The 25214-nt window shown below is 36.8% G+C and overlaps 1 protein-coding gene and 1 pseudogene across 1 annotated transcript in view; both read left to right on the top strand.

Moving 5' to 3' along the window:
* The first annotated feature begins 9623 nt into the window (after positions 1 to 9623).
* LOC139984089 (amidase-like) overlaps positions 9624 to 25214 on the top strand; it is a 57044-nt gene continuing 41453 nt past the window's right edge. The window contains exon 1 of the mRNA XM_071997796.1: positions 9624 to 9757. The gene's annotated coding sequence lies outside the window, so the exon portion shown is untranslated. The remainder of the gene's footprint in view (positions 9758 to 25214) is intronic.
* LOC139984090 (amidase-like) lies at positions 9764 to 24927 on the top strand (annotated as a pseudogene).

Genomic DNA, 25214 nt, shown 5'->3' with positions numbered 1-25214 from the left:
TATGTTGATATATCTATCACATTTAGTACAAGAAACCTGTTGTGGTCAGGGGTGGCGATTTGTTTCAAATATTGGGGGGGGGGGGACATTTGCTTGGGTGCATGCACGTAGCAACTTTCATCCCCAAAATTGTTCGAGCGCTTCGTGATAATTTATATATATATATATATATATATATATAGGCCTATATATATGGTCAATTCCATGATAAGGTCAACATCATACCAAAAAATTTAAAATCATTGTACATCAAAATTGTGTAAGTTTCCAATAAATAGAATACTTGTAGTTACTAAAAATGATTTTTTCACCCCTGACACATCATTTGTTTGATTATGGGGTCAGTTATAACAAATGGTTCCTGTTGTAACTAAATTATGAAAAATACAGTGAAATTTCATTTTGTGCAGATTTGTACATAGTAATCATAGATATCATCAGTCTTTTGGACTAATTATATTTGCTATAGCATAGTGCTCACTTAATAGCTTCAATTTTTTTTCGACATCAAGGCATTAGACAAAAGTGGTGAATTGAAAACACCCTCCATTTACTGTCACGCGAGTCACAAAATTTACTGTTTTTGTTTTTTTTTTCTCCTTGCCTGCACAATAGTTTTACCCCAAATAATGAATATCAAGTCTTCACATAGATACCAAAAGGATTACTGAATTTTCCTTTCCAGAAGATATTCAAATTTTGCGGAAAATCACCCTTTATGAATGTCACGCGAGTCACGTCACGCGAGTCACGTCAAATCAAGATAGTGTTTCTACCTATTTACTGTGTGTTGGACTAATTATATTTGCTATTGCATAGTGCTCACTTAATAGCTTCAATTTTATTTTGATATCAAGGCATTAGACAACAGTGGTAAATAGAAAACAGTAAACACCCTCGATTTACTGTCACGCGAGTCACAAAATTGACTGTTTTTGCTTTTTTTCTCCTTGCCTGCACAATAGTTTTACTCCAAAATAATGAATATCAAGTCTTCACATAGATACCAAAAGGATTACTGAATTTTCCTTTTCAGAAGACATTCAAATTTTGCAGAAAATCACCCTTTATGAATGTCATGCGAGTCACGTCATGCGAGTCACGTCAAATCAAGATAGTGTTTCTACCTATTTACTGTGTGAAAATTACAGGGATGTTATCTAGTTTGATGAATGAATCACTGATTAAAGATATCATATATGCATTCCCCTTTAATTAGGCAACTTGAATAATATGGGCACACATAATGCAACTAATTATCATAATTTCATTTGAAATATCAGAATTTAAAATCATGAATATTTATTCGCAATATAATGCCTATTTTATCACCACATTTGGAAAGTTAGCACATGTCATTGATTTTTTAGTATTATACTAAAACATAATCTACATTTGTATCTGGCAATTCCATGTGCTATGACTTGACAACCTTAAGGTCTTAACTGCTCAATCATTCCCAAAATCCTATGAGCAAATGTATCTTCTCAAATATTACACTTTTGGTTTATTCAAATATGACAAATGAGAATGGTAATTTGAATCACATTTTGATAGATCTGTTTCTTCTATAACTTTCAAATGAGTGACTTCAACAGACTAAATATTGTTATAAATATTAATTTACAAAATATATTGCCTGAACAACTGTACTACCCGTACAGTATATTACCTACTGTCTGCAGTCATGAAGGTAACTCGGGGACATTAATATCATCTGGACATTCCCAAGGGAAGTACCTCTTGGACACTTTCTAGACCAATGAATGTTATATTTCACTATGCAAGATCTGTACCTTCAATTCACTACTGCATTTGGTCTAGAACTATCCGAAAAGTGAACTTGTCACGCGAGTCACGTTTTCTTGTCACGCGAGTCACAATACATCTTCATCGTTATTTTCATGCGTTACAACTTTTTTTCAAAGTTGCATAGCAATTGAGGTAGAGGTATTTTTCAACTTCGGTATGATTATAAAAAGTGATTGGAAAAATTTTAATAAGACATAAGAAATCGAACATTTGTGTGTGCATTCTGATTTTTGCTAATAGTAACTGTCACGCGAGTCACGTTTAGTTTTTCGCCAATTTCACCCCCAATACTTGAGGTATAAATATTTTTTCTCTACTGTTGTAAGCATTAAGGCGTACATTCACTGCTACATTAATGCTTTTCTCCCAGGTAATTTCTTTATTTGTTAAATGATATCAAATAGAGAGGAATTTGAGTAAAAATTCACGCGAGTCACCATGGAATTGACCATATATATATATATATATAGGCCTATATATATATATATATATATATATATATATATATATATATATATATATATATATATATGGTTACTGGTTGCTACTGCCCTATTTTCCTTTTTATATCGGCAAACCAAATTTCATTACGGATACGGTCCGTCTAACTAATTCATTTCGAAAGAAAGAAAATACTACTTTTGGTCTGGAAGTCTGCGACGTTTTTTTTTTTTGTTGATATTTAGTAACAAATTGTGACACGGTTAATCTCAGTGTTTCTACATCACATGAACGGTTTGATCGCCTCAGTTTTTAGTTTTGATAGGAATGAACCCTTGACAATTCATCCACTGGGTGGGAGGAGATTATGCTCAGGGTGGGGATGTAGTCCCTCCGTTCGTGTGACGTATAGGTATAATCACTATCAAACTTCAACCCTCAGGTCTCGTTTAAGTTTAGGTAATTGCAAGGTAATTGATGTACTTACAAGGTCCCCATCAAAGTCATGTAGTCTGTACTCAATACCTAACTTGCTATTGAAACCTCATAACATTATTAACAAATCACTTGTTGAGTCCGTTGTTCCATGCTGCTTCAAGCGTTTCAATGTAAAACCATTTATCAAAAAGCCTGGGTTAGATCAAGAAGGTGCTAAAGAACTACAGACCTGTATCAAATTTACCTTTTATCACGAAACTTGTTGACACAGTTCGTCCCAGTTCTGGCGTAGTGACGAATGTTCAAAATGTGAGTTTTGAGAAAACGTGCTCTAAAGATTTTCATATTTTGACTTTAGTATAGCGTAACTAAAAGAGGATCTTTTTTACCGAAAGTTGTCAATATTTTAAATATAACAAATAGAACTTTGAGTTCTCATGTTTGTTGCTGATCGAAAAATTTCTTACATAGTAGGCTAGTAATTTTAGTGTAAACATATTCGTCGTTATGTCATATCATTTTCAGATAATTTTAGACATTCGCCACACATTCGTCACTATATGCTAGAACTAAATTTTGAAGTTTCGTCCTGTCACAGACTTGTATTCGTCACTTTTGTGTGTAGTAGCCATAGGGTACATCGTGAATGTTCACTGTCACATGGGGAGAGGAAGGGGGGGGGGGGTTAGGTGGAATAACCTTACGATAGAAGAAAATAATCGAAGGAGTGGTACATTGGTCTTATTAATTTTCAAAAGAATGTCCACGGTTTACTTTAATGTATAAAATAGACAAGAAATGGGTTATACGCAGGTATCAACATACGTGTTTTAGTATGTTTTTTCTTGAGTGGCATGGATGGAGTCGGATATGACGAGGGGAGGTGGTATATAGGGCAAGGAGAGCCGGCTGTTGAAATGGTGGTATATTGGTCTTATTAATTTAAAAAGAACGCCCACGTTTTGTTGCAATGTAAAAAATAGACAAGGAATTTGTATGGGTTATGGGCGGATGTAAGTGTTTTAGTATGTGTTTCTTGGGTGAAATGTAGGGTGTCGGATAGAGAGATGTTGAGGTACGGGGAGGGCAAGGAGAGCCGGCTGCTGAAAGGGTTATATATTGGTCCTATTTATTTTAAAGAACCCCCACCATTTTCTATAAGGTATACAATAGACAATGTATATGATGAAATGTGAACATATGCAGTTGCAAAAATAATAGTCCCAGTGGCGTAATCTGTTAAGTCGGAACTCTTATAAAGCACACAGGCTACGGAAAATTGTGTGCAATTCTTCATTTTCAAGTTAGTGTATTACGTGAAATGTCTCTGATCGACGATAGTTTCTAAGTATCCTTCAAACGCTTTGGGAAGCTATTCCACTATACTATCCCCTTAAACGGAAATTTGTGTTACGCTCACAGGCACATTCATAATATCCAACCCAACAACTGTGCCATTGTTCAAGTGTTTCCAAGTTGTACTATAGTATGTTGTTCCTTCTTTTTATTTCCTTCCAGTAAACATATAAACAAATTCCTACGCTCACAGGCACATTCATAATATCCAACCCAACCTCGTGTGAATCCTCAGATTTAAAGAAGGAAATAACTGTGCCATTGTTTAAGTGTTTCCAAGTTGTACTGTAGTATGTTGTTCCTTCTTTTTATTTCCTTCCAGTATACATATAAAATTTATAGAGAGGAGTCATATAACAACTCAACAAGAAGAATAACTCATATAAAAGTTTTTTTTTTTTTTAAGATGATAGGATACCAAACAGTCCAAGAATAACTAATATAAAAGGGGAGAAAATGTCAATATGATAGGATATCATATAAAATACATCTACTAATACAAAAGTTATTACATAAAAAGATATAACAAACAGACTATAACAAACATTCTAAGTGCTCGAATGGAACGTATAAAGCAGCACGGTAAATATATGAGTTTCTGTAAACTTACGTTCGGTATTTTGTGTAGATTTCTTAGATTTCTGCTCGATTTGTGCAGGAGAGTTTTTAGTACAGTATACAAAGGGTTAACATTCAGTAATTGTATCTACTGAATATTCATGTCTCTGTTGCGAGTGTATGTTTGTCCATGTGAAGGCTGTCAGAGGGGACGGCCTCCCCCCCCCCCCCCTGGAGATCCAAATGTACAGTAATGCGATCAAACTGTTACTCCATGTTATACCGTAGTGTAGTGTGATAATTGGTAGAATACAATTTTTGGTTTTAGAGTATACTCTCTATAATAGTAGTTGAATTGCACCCGAGACCGACACTACAGTAATTACGTGTTGCGGAAGATTGAATGTCATTTTGAATGTCATTTTAAGACGATACGATGGCAGGTAAGAGAATATACCCTAATTAAAACTAATTTGACGTTTGATTAAAATTCTATCAAATTATATGAGTGCATGACGGGTTTCTTAAATTGAGAGCGTGTTGTTGTAGTAGCGCCTCATTGTTCAAACAAGTCGTCCCCGTTCTGGCGTAGTGAGAAAACGCGCAGATCTAAAGATGTTCACATTTTGACATTAGTGTATCGTAATTAAAAAAGGATCTTCTTATTTTTCTTATTTATATTTCTTACAAAGTAGTAATTTTAGTGTTAACATATTCAGTGGCGTAGGAAGGTACTTTTCAGTGGGGGGGGGGGGGGGCTGAAGACTAATGGCCGGCCTGGGGGAGGGGTCTAAGGGGAGGGGGTGTCCCCCTCCCCTTTGGAATCTTTTTGCATTTCCAGGTGGCCTCAGATGCAATTTGGTGCAATATAGCACACTTAAACCCACCTACTCCATTTTGTATATAATTTTGCATTTTCACCTGGCCTTAGATGCAATTTGGTGCTCCAAATGAGATTTTTTTCTCATTTGGAAATGAAAAAGGGGTTTTCTGACTTGCGAAGCGGGGGGGGGGGGGGTGGAATGATACTTCCGCCCCTCCATATTTTTCACTGGGGTGAAAACCCCCCCCGGTTACTACGCCCTTGAACATATTCGTCGTTATGTCATGTCATTTTTCAGTTAATTTTAGACATTCGTCACACATTCGTTACTATGCTAGAAATAAATGTTGAAGTTTCTTCCTGTCACAGAGTAGTATTCGTCACTTTTGTGTGTAGTAGCCATAGGGTACACCGTGAATGTTCACTGTCACAATGGGGAGAGGCGGGGGGGTGAGAGAATTAACCTTAGGGTAGAAGTAAATAATCGAAGGGGTGGTACTTTGGTCTTATTGATTTTAAAAAGAACGTCCACAGTTTAATACAATGTATACACTAGACAAGGAATTTGCATATTGGGTTATACGCAGGAATCAACATAAATGTATTAGTATGTTTTTCTTGGGTGACATAGATGGTGTCGGATAGGGGGACGTTGGGAGGGCAATGACAGCCGGCTGCTGAAAGGGTGGTGCATTGGTCTTATTTATTTTAAAAAGAACCCCCACTATTTTCTACAAAGTATAGACAAGGGATTTAATGAAATGTGAACACAAGCAGTTGCAAAAATAATAGTCCCAGTGGCGTAAATCTGTTAGGTCGGAACTCATATATGAAGCACACAGACTATGGAAAATTGTGTGCAATTATTCATTTTCAAGTTAGTGTATTACGTGAAATGTCTCTGACAATAGTTTATTAGTATCCTTCAAACGTTTTGGAAGCTTTTGCACTATACTTTTACCGGATGGTGAAAGTTTTCTTACGCTCACCAGCGCATTCATAATATCCAACCCAACCTCGTGTGGATCCTAAGATTTAAAGAAGGATACAACAGTGCCATCGTTCAAGTTTTTTTCATGTTGTACTATAGTATGTGGCTCCTTCTTTTTATTTCCTTTATTTTTTATTATTTCCTTATAAATGTAAAGAGGACACTGGCAGATCCAACGGGGGGGGGGCCAACGGGGGGCAACGGGGGCCATGGCCCCCCCCCCAAAGGTGAGCCAAAAAGTGTTTCCGAACATCCGCTAAATCATATGATTGGTAATTTTAAAAAATCGAGAGGAATAGCAGTGGTAGACTAGTCTAAACCTTTTCGTTTTCTGCTTTAAAATTAAATGTATGAGCATGAGGATTTACAGTTTATCACCATTTTGCAGTTACAGGCTGGTTGTAAGAAATTTATAACCTATGAAAAATAAAATTTCTTGAGAAAGATGATCCCAACTCTGTTTTATAAATATTTTAGAAAATTACACCTGGGAAACATTGTTTTTAGAAGTAAATTAACATCACCATTGTACACTTTTGTCGCACCAAATTGCATCTGAGGGCATTCAGCAATAGAAAATTTTCCAAAGGTGAGGGGGCACCGGAGAGTTCGTCTGAAGAATGATCATACTGTAAGAAAGTGTACAGGATTAACTTCAAAAGCTGCAATTGAAAGTCTCCACACCCACCAAGAAAACCAGAAAAACGAGATATTGGGAAGGGCAGCATAAGTTCGAAACGAGCGGAGAGCAAAGGGTTAGGTCTTCCTCAAAGAAGCATGTCAGCTTGCTTAGGAAACTGGATTGAAAAAGAAGTGAAGTTTTCATTGTGGTTTTTTCTTACCGTGGTTAGCACCTACTGATATTTTTCATATCATCTCTTTCTGGAATTTTACCATCAATTATTTCAAAGAGCGACGTTCTCCACAACATGTATTCTTCCCTGAAATCTAAGTACCGAAATCTCCGATGCACCATTGATCGTACAGAGGATTTCATTAACAAACCCAAAAACCTAACTTGCAAGCTCTCACCTGGTCAGACTACAAAGGATCATAATACTGTGAAGTTTCTTGTAGATCGCACCGAATTGGATAATAAGTTTCAAGGCTCTCTCAGGCGCGTAGCCAGGAATTTGCCAAGGTAGGGGCGAAACTGTAGATTCGGCATTGCAAACTATCTAAGCGTAGCGCCACCATGAGTTGGCGCGAAGCGTTCAAGAAAATTTTGGCTGTAAATGCCTCCCAGATCGCCGGAAATGGCACTTTCCATGTATCCATGTTGAACGGGCAATTGGTCGAATGAAACAGTTCAAGATTTTGAAAGACACTATACCAATCTCACTTATAGTTCTTTGATATATGACATTATAGTTGTTTGTACTGCCCTGTCAAATCTACATCTTCCCTCGTTTTTTTTTTTTTATTAAATCAAATGTTCATGGAAACATTTGTTCCGCTCAGCAAATTCTCAGCCAAAGTTTGCGAATGTTCATTTACTACGTATTGCCATACCATATTCAGTTAAATTGTGTAATTATTCCCGCATTACAGCTACCTAGCTAACCAAAAAAATGTATTCATCACTTTTCTCACTGCCAGATAATTTATGTGTCTTGCAATAAAACTTAACTTATTTGGAAGTGAGGTTTATATGAAGCCTTTTTCATTTTCCATTTCAGTTCCTGGTTGTGGATGCTTTAAATAAGAAGTGGCAGAGGTCAAATTAAGTATGCTTATGCATGCTAATGTTTTTAACAATTTCACAACAGACGTACATTTCATGCCAACCATTTTTGGGGAAGGGGGGGGGGGGTGGCTGGATGATGATTTATGTTGTAATAACCTAAGGAAATGTCTTTCATAGTGGCATTTTGTCTAGACACTCGTCTTACTTGATTTCCGATATTCACAGCCTATGCATCTCCTTAAACATCTTCAAAGACACTTTGCGTTGGAGTTGTGAGCAGTGTGCATTGCATGACGTCCAGGCGTTAGGTCTGCAGTAGTTGGAAACCATTATTTGTTCAGTTCAGAACATGAACGGAACAGTCTTCAGTTTCTGTTAGAAAGTGCACTGACGTACTGCCATGAGGTAGGCTACCGCATTTGCGCACGTTGCTGGGCATTTGACCTCAATAAGTAGAGTCTCACACCATCTACATTAGACGTACTTCAAGGCTTACACCAAAGTAATCTTTTTCTGGTCCAGAAAGAGCGTACCTTAGGTGAATGGTGAATGATTGTGGTCAAATATGTATTCGGAATACAAGCTATTGAATGCACTCCCAAAATAAATATCTGTGATGCCAAAACATTAGCCACTTCAAACTCACCTTTTTTTTCAGGAATTTCACTGTAAATCTATATTGTTTTTAATATTCCTTGTATATATTTATTTTTTTATATTAATATTTAAGCTGTTTCAATTTTATTCTTCATATTCATATTTTAAGGGTTTTGTCATTTTGTTGTCATTGTGAAGCACCTTTGAACATGCTTAAGCATGAAAAGAGTGCTGTATAAATCTGGTAAAATAATAATAATAAAAACATGGTAAAACAGCAGCAACATCCGAGTTTAGACTAGAACACAAAAATACAACAAAATAAGTTTGCCCTTTTCGCATTCCATACTCAACCAGCAGTGCGAAATATTTTTATCTTCAATGTAAGTTTTACGTTGTTTGTCACCAATCACCAGAAAAATCATTTACATATTTCATATTTTCTTCGTTTTTTTTTTAGGGAATAGTTTTATTCTGCGAGATTATAAATTACAATCAATGATGTGGCTCTATTTAGCCCTTTGACTTTCTTTAATGTATCCTTCACAATTCAAATATTTGTACCTTCAACAATTTTATTTCTAACATATTTTTTTGCTCATCTCCAAGGCCGAATGTCTAGCATTCTGGTTCAACACTATGCTGTTTGTCTCTTTGTAGATAATTTATACTCAGAGCCTTCAATCCAGGTACCTACTTTGTCACACCTACTATACTGTTTGTCTCTCTGTAAATAATTTATACTCAGAGCCTTCAATCCAGGTACCTAATTTGTCTCACCTACTATGCTGTTTGTCTTTTTGTAGATAATTTATACTCAGAGCCTTCCATCCAGGTACCTACTTTGTCTCACCTACTATGCTGTTTGTCTCTCTGTAAATAATTTATACTCAGAGCCTTCAATCCAGGTACCTACTTTGTCTCACCTACTATGCTGTTTGTCTCTCTGTAAATAATTTATACTCAGAGCCTTCAATCCAGGTACCTACTTTGTCACACCTACTATGCTGTTTGTCTCTTTGTAGATAATTTATACTCAGAGCCTTCCATCCAGGTACCTACTTTGTCACACCTGGAAGAAATAGCACAGAGATGGGGACTAAGACTCAAAGGAACAGAGGATCTGAAGGAATATCAGAAATTTATGAAGTCCATCTGTGATGGCTTATCTGAAATCGATAAGTTGCCTGAACCAACATTGCCTGTCAAATACCCGAGGACACCAGGGTACAGACCAGCACCAGAGGAAAATAAACTGAATGGATGGTTAGTAGTTACCAGCTACTGTAAGGAAAGCAAGGGGAGGGGAGGTGGGCTGAACCCAGAACCTCCCGATTGCTAAGCCTCATTGCTTCAAATGTCAACCCCTTTATCCACTCGGCCACAGCACTGGTATGTTGTAGACAGCATATGTTGCACTTACATGTATTACAATAAGTTGCTTAACAACAGGGTGAAGTGACATCTTCATACTAATAGTTGTAACCCATTTAGCCCTTGCGGGGTTTTTCCCACATTTGTGTGGTTAAAATAACTGCTGATTATTATTAGATTATTAGCTATTATAATCATATTAGCATGTCATATAACAAACATTCACAACAGGTATTGGAAGACAGACATTGAAGGCGCCAAGACTGGTAAGCTGGCCGGGAAGACTATTGCCATCAAGGACAACATTGCAGTCGCTGGGGTCCCGATGATGAATGGTTGTACCGTCATGGAGGGCTACATCCCAGAGTTTGATGCTACCGTGGTAACGCGGGTCTAAGATGCAGGTACGTTACAGTTTTAGTACTGGATAACATTTCAGTTATATTTGAATTAAACATTGCAGCCATGCTTGTGATGTTTTTTGTTAAGGAACTTGAATTTATTGAAAATCATGTATTTCACCCTTTTGGAATATCAAAAGAATTGTAATTGTTGTTTTAAATATTTCTTCCAGTGTTACTTGATATATGCTGTAGGTTTAATTAGGATTTTGTATGGTATTGTATTCATGCATATATATATATATATATATATATATATATATATATATATATATATATATATATATATATATATATATATATATATATATATATATATATATCATATTGAAACATTTTTGTTTTATTGTTACAGGAGGTCGAATCATGGGGAAAGCCATATGTGAGAGTTACTGTGTTGCTGCCAGCAGTTATACCTGTAACAAAGGCCCAGTCCACAACCCTCATAGCCCCCTCCACAGTGCAGGGGGATCTAGTGGAGGTTGTGGAGCCCTGGTGAGCTATTTAGTCTACTGGAAAAAAATGGTTATCCCCTTGATAACATTAATTAGATTGGAAATTATTATTGATTCCAAGAAAAACAGTTAAATGCCCAACAGTGTTATCAATGGACCAAAATGGATTCTGGGACTTCTAGGCAATGTTCTAGTAGTCTGCCACCCAAGCAGCATGCAGATGGTGTGAAAATTGGTGAATATTTTTCAAAAATGAAGAAGAAAAACTCTACTGGGATCTGCACTGCCACCAATTTAGCCAACCTGATAGTCATGTTGAGCCAACTTTTCACCAAGACAAACCAAACCATGATATAATTTCAGGAACTAATGTACAAGCTTCAAATCAGTAGCAAATTAAGGTATATTACGCTGCTGAACAAAACATAAAAATAAAAAAAAGTGTCAAGATCTTTCACATAAGCTCTCCCAAAGAAAATATTGCCAAGTATACCCCTCACCCCCCCCCAACTCCCCCAGGTCACAAATTTGTTGCCTGATACCAGGCATGGAGTTACAATGACTATGTATTACTCTGTTAGAATTATTTCACTGCTGTATTTCTGTTGTTATAGTTAGAAGTTGTGCAATTGTGTTTGTGTTTCTAGTAAGCGAACAGCATAATGATTTGTAGCGTAACAATTAATAATGCCTTAATCATTGAAGTATGAGTATGAGAAACTAAGGATTGAACAAATTCACATGGGGTGTCTCGAAGTGGCGGGGCGTCCATACAGTCAGGGGGCGGATGCCCCCCCCCCCCTAACGGACTCATGTGGACTGCTGGCGCCCTTTTCAGCTTTTTAACACTTTTTACTTATTCGCGATTATTGACTTTTTTATTGCGCTCTCATCTACCTTTTGACATTTGTCACATTTTGTTGGTGTAATTTTCTGACAAAATGCTCTAACGGTAGTCTTTAATTTATCGGCACTTCGGTTGTATGAAACTATTTCCAAGCGCATGTACTTTCAACACCCATATAAGCTTCCGAGTTGTCACAAATGGCAATGACACCTATTTATTCTTCGTTTATCTGCAAATTAGCAAGGCCCGGAAAGGGTCATTTCCGGCGATCTAGGGAGTATCTTTACTCAAAAAATTTCTGTACGCTCCGCGCCAACCTGTGGTGGCGCTCCGCTTAGATAGTTTCAAAGTGCCCCTACGGACCACTCTTGCCCCCTGACCAATACACCTAGCTCCGCCGCTGGAAATTAGTCTCCAGAGTTGGTGTAGTAAGGGGATAGCTTGAAGTTATTATTGAACTATTAAATTAGATATTAAAGGAGTATTTGTAATTAATCCACCAGGTGGCAGCAGAGGAAGTTGACCTGGCCGTAGGAGGTGACCAGGGCGGATCTGTTCGTATGCCGTCCTGCTGGTGCGGTATTGTCGGTTTGAAGCCGTCCTATGGTTTGGTTCCTTATACCGGTGCGATGTGTATTGAGCCATCTTTAGATCACCTTGGACCTATGGCTAGAAAAGTAGATGACTGTGCATTGTTGTTGGAGGTAATTTAACCGATGTTTTCTAATTAACACAATCTTTTGTATATTATAGGAAGACTTCAGGCAGAAGTTTATTCTTGTCATTGTCCAAGACAGAAATATAAATAAATAAAAAATTATTGCTAGTAAAGGTTTCTGAAAATTCCCTTTTCAAGATATGATCAATATGGTAAATATAAAAATAAATGATATGATAAATCTCCTTTAAGACTAAACTGGTGGCGAGGTCATCTATGTACCAGCCTAAATGTTAACCCAGTGTTTCTATAAAGTTTAATATGAACTCAACTAAAGCAAGATATGTTTTTAACTTCAATATGAATCCTATGAGCAGCATCCTTGGATGACATTGAAACGACAAAGATTATCATTCGTGGTTTACCAGCCAATCGCTACGTCATTGCATATTTGGTACTTAGGTGACAAATGAATTTATTCAAATGCGTTAAGACAGATACAACTTGGTGGAATCCACATACTTATTTGAATGGTATAACACTAGCGATGAAAAAAAGAACGCCGCGTTTTTGCCCGAACATTAATGAAATATACTTGTGGCAGACAAAGTGACACTTTATGGAAGAGACAAAGGTGACACATTGTAATTTGAAGAACCCCACCTCAAGATGTTGTTCCTAACTCAATATGTTGTTCCTAACTCAAGCTATCTTTGATCGGGTGTAACCTATTTGACTTGGTGAACCCTCCATTCTTCCAGGGGTAGATCACACTAGGTGTTCTGTGACGTCATCATGGCGGACGTTCTTCAACACATTGAAATGTGTCAAAGATGGAATATTTGCTTCATTAATCAATGGTTACTGTTGATTGAATTCATCAAATGAAGCTATTTGTAAAGATATCACATTTTCTTCTGTGAATCGTTGAACATTTCATATCTTGGCCATACACAATGCTACCAAGATGTGACTTTGCCCAAAATAGAATATAAGTATGTAGAAATTTTCCAGTATATTATTTATTTATTTATTTATTTCTTTTAAATAAAAATCAACTTCAGTCACATGAATATCCTTTCAAGTCAGAAGGGTTTGCATTCTTTTCATCTGTGTGGGCTCTACAAAATGCCCATTGAAAATATCCTTTGCTTAATATCATTCAAGGTTCTGGCCGGTTACGATGATGGGATGGATCCTCGACAACCTCCAAATATTGTAGTGCCAGAGTACACTAAGGAGGTAAGCTGAGTGTGGAGGAATATAAAATAGAAAGATCAGAAATTATAGAAAAAGCAAAATAACCATTGATGGCATGTGACATATATGTCACACATTTTTTGCTCAAGTTAGGTATTAAAACGAATTGATCTGCCAAGAGATTTACTTGGTATATATATATATATATATATAGAAATTGATCTGCCAAGAGATTTACTTGGTATATATATATATATATATATATGAAAATCGTAATGAGTTGGAAAATCAAGAACAGTGAAAAAACTTTCAGCCTCCACCGGGATTCGAACCACGGGCCTCCCGCTCTGTACGCGGACACCCTAACCACTAGGCTATGGACGCTGATTGTATGTCCAGAGGTTCGAAACCGGTAAGGAAGATCGTAATTCCACTGTGGGCATTTGTCACCTATATCGAACAATACTAGTTCTGTTTTTGGTGACATATTTTGCCCTGCTCTAGAGATCAAACATGATGCTATCCAACTCGAAAATCATTTGTGATTCCTAAAGCCGGATCTCGAAAGAGATACTTTGAACAGACTTTATGTCTATATATATATATATATATATATATATATATATATATATATATATATATATATATATATATATATATATATATATATATATATATATATATATATATATATATATATATATATATATATATATATATATATATATAGGAATTAATCAGCTGCTTGATTAAGTTTGCAATTGAAAACGTTTCTGTTTCATTTTAAAGAGGGTCACCGTACTTCTTTGGTTGAAAAGTTGGACACAGTGTCCAGAGGGAGGGGTATACGGAGTGTCCCCCATCCCGCCCATTCTCGTTGAAGAGGACTACATATTACCAATTTGCCGGTGGCATATTTAAAATCTTAACAGTCACTCAAAAACTCGAATTTATCTACTAAAAGCTGGTCAACAAAATAACAAATGCTTGTTGATGTCCTTGTGCTGATTAGTACGGTCACACAGGTTAAATGGCATTTTATATTCTCAAAAAACTTAAACTGTATTTGTAGTGTATCTTAATTGCTAAATCCGAGGCTCCAAAGTTTTGTAGTGGAGTGGTATTTAAAACCAGCTTTATTGCTCATTCGTTCTTAAAAACTTGTAAATTGAATTTGAATTGGTGTAAAAACGATAAACTTTTTTGTCAATTGTTTTCTTATAACATTTGCAGTTACAAGTGACCAACCTGAATGGCATGAAGATAGGGTTAGTGAAGGAAGGTTTCAGCCACCCAAAGGCTGACCCAAGAGTTAACCAGATAGTGAAGGAGGCGGTGTTGAAGTTAACAGAGGCAGGAGCAACCGTGGAGGAGATGTCAATACCTCTCCACGCTAAAGGTATATATATATATATATATATATATATATATATATATATATATATATATATATATATATATATATATATATATATATATATATATATATATATATATATATATAGAAATAGATTGAGGTTGAGACTAGTGGAACACTAGTAGTTGTTACTCAGAGTTTCACACGTTGAGCGATCAACAGATAACTATATATATTAGTGGTTAGGGTGTCCGCCTATAAGGCGAGAGGCCCGGGTTCGAATCCAGGTGGAGGCTGGAAGTTATTTTCTATGTATATATATATATATGTATATATATATATATGTATATATATATATATATTTATATAAATAAATATATATATATATATATATATATATATATATATATATATATATATATATATACATATACATATACATATGCTAATTGAATAGAAAAATCTGTCTAAACCCAAGTTAAGGGAGCTGGTTGTCTCAATATTATCTTCATGATGTTAATTTGGTTATGCTTTCATAACAATTAAATATCCTCCTCTCACACCACTCCCCTTTTATTCTGAGGTTTATTTTCAGTAAATTGATTTGATGGAGTTATTGCATGTGTAAATTTTGTTTAAGTTTGCATCTTACGCATTCTGTTTTGTTTCTGTTTTCAATATCAGCTCCAGATATCTGGAACAGTTTTGGTGCTGAAGGAGTGTTCAACACCATCATACAAAACAACAGTGAGTTTATTTGTCTTAATGTTTGGTGGCACTGATAATTAGCTGGAAGCTGGCTTGAGTTCACAAAATTTCATTTACCTGCTGCATCGTTCCTGTTTTGGTCCCCTTCATTACCCCCTCTGGCCCCCTTCAATCACCCCCATAGCCTTCTTCCTGCCACTCACGTATACATGCTGCATTGATCTATGTTTGGGGTTTCATTCTGTCCTTTCACATGTTTATTTGTTCACCATGACTGCGCTGCAGTGATGATGGATGGGGGTGCCTAAAGCAGCATTTTGCGTCCTTTTCTATGGTTTTTCTCAACCTCACAGATTTCACGATGCCATAACAAACATACATAATAGCTTATCTATTCGAATCTTACTTCAAATGGTGGCATAAAAGTCGAAATACTTACAACTTTCAACTTTGTTTCTCTCGAAGATATTTTCCGTTGGGATCCAAATAAACCTCGCCCATAATATGAATATTTAAAAGCTACGAACGTCATTAACCAATACGTAATACAACACCATGCTTGATTTGTGTAGATTGTCTATGGCAGTTGTACCAGGGAGCTGTTAGAGTACCAGCTGGCTGGTTGTACCAAGTTACCAACTCGACGTTTTGAATCTATTTTTAGCAACGGCTCATAACTAAACCTGCATCTCTGATTGGTTGAGTTCAAACTAGTGGGTTGGGGGAAATGTATGCGATTAATATGAAATGTGTAATTTGTCGGTGGAGACTTTTCTCATTATCTGCAAATGTCCTTAATTACTCGCCAATTAACGCTTTTGACAGGGAAAAAACTTGGCTAATATCTTAGTTTGCTGTTTTGTGATTGATATTATGTAAAAAAAAAAACTTGATGGACTTGTCAAAAACAAGGGAAAACAGCGACCAAACGCAAAATGCTGCTTTAAACCTCCATTAGTATTTGAGAAAGGGGTCAGATGCAGATGTTGCATGAAGGCTGAGATCTGACCATGTCTGTCAGACCTTAATTAGTATTCCAGAGAGCAGGAATGGAAAATGTGGCGATTATTCCCCCGCCTGGTTAGCTGCAATATTTACTTTTATTTTCAATTGGTCAAATAAATGTCAAAACTGTTGCAATGTTCATATTTGAAAGTTATCATATAGGCCTACTTGATGCAGACCTAACATATGTAAATGTCCGTTAAACAAAATGTTAAGTGTTGAATCAAGTCCATTGATTACTCGATCGGTAACAACGTCTTGATGGAAAAATCTAGATGCCGGTTTAGTCTGATCAATTGCACAATTAATCTTAATTTCAATATTTTGGTAACATTTTTTCAACCAAACACAAAGAAAGGAGCAGCTGTTTTAGCTCATAAAATATATGTTTAACACTTCTGTCCTATACAGAGAATAAATTATGTTAATTAAAAAAAATAGGAAAAAAAAAGAAAGCCAAAGAACGCCCTCTAATGCCCTACTTCACAAAGCCTACCTTAAACTCAATTCATAAGACGAAAAAGTATCGAAACATTATTTTGAGTCCAACCAGGGGCAATGGAGGTTGTATTTATATTAGTTAGAGAAATACCTTAATACTGAATCAGTATAAATACATACTGCTATAAAGAGTTGATTTTAATGATCTTTTTCAGTAGATATAAAGGCAATATGAAATTTATATCGCATATTATATGAACCATTATATATTTCCCTAAAAATCGTAGATCTACAACAAGACAATGGCCCATATATCTAGTACTACATGTTGGAGGTCAATGATCCAGCTCTTACTGCAGTAACCCCCTTTAAGAACTATTATGCCAAATAATGGAAATTTTAGCACAAAACTTTGTCGACGGTATTCCAGTTTAGCAGGCTCTTCACTGCTGTTGGAGAGCTTGAAAGAAGAAGCTATTCTACTTAGAAGGTCTTATGACGTAAAGTTCTGACAAAATTGTAAAATGTTGCAAATATGGAGCTATTGGGGTTGGGGGGGGGGGTGGTGAGAATGGATTGTTGGTATTGTTTTAGGATTATGTGACCAGTTGGTTCTCTATGTCTTGATACAATTCAGTTTACGTGATAAGTTTGTAAATGATTGTGATAAAGTTGGTTAAACAATGTCAAATCTGATTTCATTTTTGGTTTTAGTGTCAATCATGTCAAGGTTTGCTTTTACTCGTCTACGTACAGGTCATGGGACCGGCTTCAAGGGATTTTACCCGACCAGCATGACAAGCTTTCAAGGAAGGTCTCTCCGATCCAGAATCAACGACCTCCCTCACACTATGAAGGTGAGATCTAGACATGTTTTCTTTCTCCTTTGTGGTACCTGTATTTAGGACAATTATCCCAATGCTAATACCGCTATGTACTGCCCTCAATATCATGCTTCAAAGCACTTGTGCTGGCAGTTTGAACAGTTCCCAACCTTTATCTGATTCTAATGCTAATATCACTCTATACTGCTATCTCATATCATGCTTCAAAGCACTTGTGCTGGCAGTTTGAACAGTTCCTAACCTTTATCTGATTCTAATGCTAATATCACTCTATACTGTCCTCTGATATCATGCTTCAAAGCACACGTACTGACAGTATGAACAGTTCCTAACCTTTATCTGATTCTAATGCTAATACCACTCTATACTGCTATCTCATATCATGCTTCAAAGCACTTGTGCTGACAGTTTGAACAGTTCCTAACCTTTATCTGATTCTAATGCTAATATCACTCTATACTGTCCTCTTATATCATGCTTCAAAGCACTTGTGCTGGCAGTTTGAACAATTCCTAACCTTTATCTGATTCTAATGCTAATATCACTCTATACTGCTATCTCATATCATGCTTCAAAGCACTTGTGCTGGCAGTTTGAACAGTTCCTAACCTTTATCTGATTCTAATGCTAATATCACTCTATACTGCTATCTCATATCATGCTTCAAAGCACTTGTGCTGGCAGTTTGAACAGTTCCTAACCTTTATCTGATTCTAATGCTAATATCACTCTATACTGCTATCTCATATCATGCTTCAAAGCACTTGTGCTGACAGTTTGAACAGTTCTTAACCTTTATCTGATCATGTTCACATTGCTGATACTGTCAGTGCGAGTGCTTTGCAACATGACCGGGTGATTGGTTACTGCACTTATGATGTAGCATGATTTAATTAATGTCTGAATATATGAAATGGAATGTTTAATTTATTACCTCTGATTACAAATATCTCCCCTCATGGACCATGAACTAACAAAAGTGGTGTCGTGAGTCCATAAGATGGCTGCACTTGGTTTGTTGGGGTTTTTCGAGTGGACTCTCATAGGCTAAGACTTTAAAAGAACAGATCAGACCGAATGCGAAATTATTTGTTCGGTTGACTGATAGCGTATGCTGTGCTCGCTTTCCACCGCACCATAATAATGCAAGTATTCGTTATTATTTGATTCACTTTCAGAACTTACTGAGTCTTAATGTTTTGTCAGTTAAGCAATGGAGGGGCTGAGTGGAGGGGGGGCAGGGGGCACCATTGTTGGACTGTACTTCGGCCGGATCATCAGTTGCCTTTAACTTCCAGCCCTGCCTGGGAATATCCGACAAGTCAGAGGCGACAGTCAGACACCCCATTATGCGAATGACAACAAACCCCTACATCTCCCGAGCAACGTACACTGATAATACAAACCTAACGTTAGCCTAACAAGGCACGAGCGGCCCAATGCTCAGGTAAAGCTAGTCATGCAACCAGTCTAACACAAACTTAAGTAGTGCCATTAATTTCTAAAAGTATACACAACCGTAAACTATTAAAAGAACCTATTAACATACTTAGCAACAATCCAGCATGGCCTTTACATCCATGGCTATGGTATCCGATAACAATGGCTATGGTCGAAGATGTCAGTTCATAATTTACATCCATTTAACCCACTGCAACTAGCTATTGACTCTACCAACAACACACACTAAATAAACTTTCCTATAGATTAATTAAACTGCTACAGTACCGTGGGCTCATTAGTAAACACCCAAAGTAAACAACAAACTTCTTTGGTAAGGATGGTACACTGCGACCCATCCTAAGCATCCTGGGTAATATGGACCACTGCATCTACTACAAAGGGGTGCCCAATATATCTTTATTGGTATGCAGACAGGGGCATGTATACCACTATTTATGTGAAGCTGATGATATTTAAATATTAACACTGATTGACTGACTATCGGCCTCACAGAATGATTGATTGTGGCATGTACCACTATTTATGTGAAGCTATTCTGATATTGAAATATTAACATTCAATGACCATTGGCCTCTTAGAATGGATGATTGTGCATGGTCCTAAAATCCATAACTAGTGTAGAACTTTACTAAAAGAGACAGTTCTGTCGGCTGGGATTAAAGGATTAACTAAAAGTGCTGGAAATATTCTGCACCAATTATACGTCAAAACCATGCACGTCATCACGAAAGTTTGTATGGCAAAGATATGAATTTTTCAAACTTCGGGTATTTTGTGAAGGCATCTGGCAACAGCTGAATGAATGATGTTATCACTACAATTCAGATGAAAAATGTTTTGTGTTGTTTTTAAATGTTTTGTTTTGGTTTTATTTTATCTTTATAATGCTTAACTGCACCTTTTAACAGAGGTAAATAATATTTATCTACAAAAGACTTTCGTTTTGACGAAATGTTAAATAGAGCTAGAAAACCAGCTACTGACAGCTACTCAACAATTCCAAATATTTCATGTTTCGAGGATAAATTAATAAAAGGAATGTAGCAGGGAAGCGTAAAACCTTTAAAGAACGTTTGTCAATGTGGTATCACAGACCAACTACTGTAATATACTCCCAAGGAATAAGAACCAATTCTTTACTCAGTCAATCTAGCTTTCATTTCAATCAACCGTATCTTGAGTTAGCGACAAGATATCAAGATTTGGTTATCAACCAACAGTTTGGAATTATTTCTGTTTTCCATATAAGAGTCACATTGTCTCCCACCAGAAACATCCCTTTATATTACCTTATCGGTGGGTTTAATTTCAAGGTTGGCGTCGGAAACATGATTAGTGGGTTTTTTTTTTATACATATCTCACAGATCTGAGACAAAGAGCCATCACTACGAATAAACAGAATGGATTTTTTTGTGTTTCAAATTGATTTTGCAATGGGTAATTGCTAAGGTATGATTCGTTCTTAGGCATTGAAGACTCGCCCCAAACCGCGTGCGGCCATCTGAAAAAGTTAATGAAGCGAACCGCGGATGGCGGGGGGAATTACCGGATTAAGGGTCCTTCGCTTCGAACTCACAAGTGATAAATGAGGATGCAAGAGTGTTCTTGCGTTGAAACAACGGCTGACTATTTATTACAAACTCTAAACAATATGGTATAATACATATGAACAATAAATGGCTTAATTATCTTAAATGGCTTAATTAAAACTTGGGGAAAACCTATACTCAATCTATGAAATATGCACAGAACCTATGCTCAATCTATGACGTATTAATACAACATGGCACCCGTACAAAACTGTATAAAATGTAAAATGAACATAATTAAATGATCTGCAATAATAATATAAAACGTTTGCCAACAGGCGAGGACTTTTGGCACCTTCATAACAACGGTCAGGGCAACACATGCCAGCTGCAACCCGTTATAGGCATTTTCACCATACTGTTCCTAGACAGCAGGAATTTTCACCTCCTGAACCCACAAACTCTCAAGAGACTTGTCACTCTATAGCTGTCCAGAATGGCTAAGATTAAAGGACAAGCTCTGAGACAACTCTTTAGTTAACAACAGTAACAATAATGTTCAAAATACAAACTACGAATACGCTCTTTACACCACGAGCAGTACAATACTAAAATACAGGTACAATAAATAATACACTTCACTGTCAATTACTTTCTGTAAACTAAAACCCAACCTAACCGGTACTGTAACACTACAGTATAAAAGTACGCAATACTAGCACACATGTGCTTCACGATCAACAATGCACGCTACGCACCCGTAGGACCAAGGTCCAAATACACAACCTAATATGTACTCTGTACGATCAAGTACAACCTAGCCAAAGGGGCAACACTTAAAACTACAATTTAATTAAATAACAATAGGGTACATACGGCATATGAAACAACAATAACGGCTTAATCTCTTACTATACTAAAGTCAACTCGCTCGCGGATAACAATAACTCTCTACGCTTGCGGACATCGAGACTCCATCAACGCTAACCAGCTCGTTATATAGTACTAATGGAACCGCCATCTTGGAAAAACCAGTGGCTTCGAGCCTGAAGCCTATACCATCCAAAACCTGAGGCATCCTGCCTCTAAGAAGGGTGACATCTACTCACTGACTCCAGACAGTACAGATATAGGTATTTCTGGACAATTAACGATCCAGATTAAATAAAATTAACAAACTATGAAAGGGATAACGAGGCGAACCCCGGAGCTCTGCAGGGACGCTGCTTGCCATACAACAACGTGTACAGAACTGCCCAACACACGTGCAAAAGCTACTAACGCTACAACAACCTATTACGTAACACATATAAATATTCAAAGGGTACAAACAACAAAATTTGGCTTTACTACATTAACTTTCCGTTGCTTGCAAGTGACGTTTTGTTCGTGTCGCTACAACATGCAGACAGTACAGTAATGAAACGTGATACCTTGTTTTCTTTAGCTGGACCTGAGATGTCCATCGCTGATTGTTTGTACACAGTGCTGTGGGTATTGACCGCAGCTGTATGTACTGACTATACACAATTGTCTAATTACCGATGGTAGTAAGCTGTGTGTGTGTATTTTCTACGATCGATGGTGGTGTCTAACACTTCTGTTACACCTCATTCGAAACTAGGTCAGATTACCGGCATCAGACGTTTCTTTTTGCGCTGGTCTTCACACCCTTTAAACCCACGACCTCACCGTCTCTTGTTACAGTGATGTAACAAAATGTCCCATTTCTTTGGTCTCATTTTTGACCAGATGACCACACTACTCGGAGAGTACCTGAAGGAAAACTACCCGGGTTTCTTTTATTCCAAGGGACAAAATATCAGACGGCTCATCGTCAAGGAGTATGCAGATGCTCTGGAGAAGTACGATGTGGTTGCCATGCCAACTATTCCATGGGCAGCTTCTAAATTACCGGAGAAAAACATGTCTACTTTTGGTGAGTTAATTTCTACAAAATGAGAGATTTTTTTTTTTCTTAGTTTGTTGTTGTTGTTGTTGTTGTGGTCGTGCAAGTTGAAATACCCTCTCGAGTCATTTCCCACATTTTATCGATTCTGTTCTTTATTAGAATTCAAATTATCAGGGTTCTGAAAGAAAATAAAAATATTAAGAAACTGGATAAAGGATTGCAAATAATAAGTAAGTCAAGAATGGAATGATTTTGTTCAACTCGTTCTACCGGGGCCATCTTTGAAAAGTTGTCCGAAACAAAAGCCCAGTCATACTTTTCGGAGGAGGCTTGTGGAGTTTCTGAAGATTGTCATAGATCAGTTACGGTACTAAGAACCCCCGTGTAGTTGTCTGAATAACTGTTTTTACGGTAACTTTTTACCCTTTTTGTGGTCTCTCTCAGAACACATGGAAGTGGCATTCGTATCAGCAGCAAACACGATGGCTGCCAACCTCACCGGCCTACCAGCCCTGACTGTTAACGCTGGTTTCGTCAACGGTCTTCCAGTGGGGGCGCTCTTCACGGGCAGAATGTTTGATGAAGTGGCGCTCTTCAGAGTTGGGCATATCTTTGAAAAGTTGACAAGCGGTAACAAGTAGTGGCAGTCTGTCGCTGTAGAAAAAAAAAACATCTCGTAGGCTAATCGCAATTTTCTAGTGGCCAAAGCAGGTTATAATAGAAATAAAATAGAATTAATAATATATAAAAAATAATATTAGCAATGCATGTAAGTGGCACTCAAACCTCAACAGAGCTTCAAATTCAGTCTACGCTCGAAGGCAAGTTTTACAATCATTGATTAGTTTTAATCGAGGAACCTTCAATATCAGTGAATAGTTTACAGAATTTATCGGGAATTTCGACAAGTCTGTTGCGTTATTATGACAAATATATATATATATGAAAACATTGCCACATTGCATTTGTTGCTTTTGTCATCAACAGAAGTGCCTATCTTGTCATGTCTGTTACTGTATAGGCAGCCCCTCCCCCTCCCCTCCAACCCACTTGTCCACTTTGCACAGAAATTCTAAAATAATTTTAAGCATAACATTTCATGGCTTAGATCTCATTTAAATATTATTAATAGTCTAAACATGGCTCGCAATGTAACAGTTGATGTCTAACAATTCTGCAGGCAATGACACCCAGACGCCCTCCTCAAATCCTGGTTCTTCCTCTGGTATCAGGTATTTAGGACATATAAAATCCACTTTTAAGCATTCCTCAACAATTCTGGAAGGTTTATTTGCTTGTGCTTCATAATAAATTTGTTGACAAAAGTATTTTTAAAATTGCCAATAAACTGAGCGAACTAAGAATCATTCTCTGAATTTGAGCTGAACTTAGATTTGCTTAACTTTATCGTGCCTTTATAAACCCAGCCATTAATATACAGAAGGCACATGGATTACTTTAAGATCAACTGATGTTTTTCATTGTCTTTTATTACTTATATCTTAATTACGAAATACGAGATGAGACATATGATATGTATACCAGTACAAATGAATATTCAGATTAGGTTTCCTTCCTACGTTGTCTTGTGTTTGTCAGTTTCAAGTTCCTTAATTGATTCTTTGAGGTCAACTAAATGTTTGCTACGTAAAGATTTTGTTACACCAGGAAGTGAAGGGCTAGTTAAGCGCATGGTTAGTTATAGCTTCATCAAAACAATTTATCTTCACGTTGCTTACCATTCTTCTATAATCCTATTTGCTTTTAAACCTGATTAAGTTTGTACCAGTTTTGCATAATAACTGTTCAGCCATGTGAGTCCTCTAAAAATGAATATTTGTCTTTGGATAAAAATCGTGTTGACTTTGTAACAAATTAGAAAGATTTACAAAAATAAAATTGTATGTTAATCCTTCCCTTCATAAGACAATTTTGAAACTTTGTAATATTGTATTTTTAATTGGTTCTCTCATTTTTATCCTTTCGTCTCTTGACTTTCATATGATTTTCTTATGCATACCCATTTTTTTTATTTTGGGACTCATCAGGCGAAGGTAGGAATCGAACCCGGATCTTGTTTCACGAACCGAAGTCCGTACAACTCGATCACAGTGATTCTACTGGTGTGTTATGCGTAACATTGGCTTTGTATAACTGTTATTGAGGGCGTATTACCCAAGTCTTATGATTGTACAGAGTGCACCCCTGGTGCTTTGAATCTGACAATTTTACATAGAATAACCACTCTTTATAGGCAAGCCAAGCCGTAAATAAGAAATGAATGTGTAGCAAGTGGTATGACAGATATATAGTA

The sequence above is a fragment of the Apostichopus japonicus genome, chromosome 17 (assembly GCF_037975245.1).
Source record: "Apostichopus japonicus isolate 1M-3 chromosome 17, ASM3797524v1, whole genome shotgun sequence".
Classification (NCBI taxonomy): domain Eukaryota; kingdom Metazoa; phylum Echinodermata; class Holothuroidea; order Aspidochirotida; family Stichopodidae; genus Apostichopus; species Apostichopus japonicus.
Note: the sequence above shows the minus strand (reverse complement) of the source record. Positions and strands in the feature narration are given on the sequence as shown.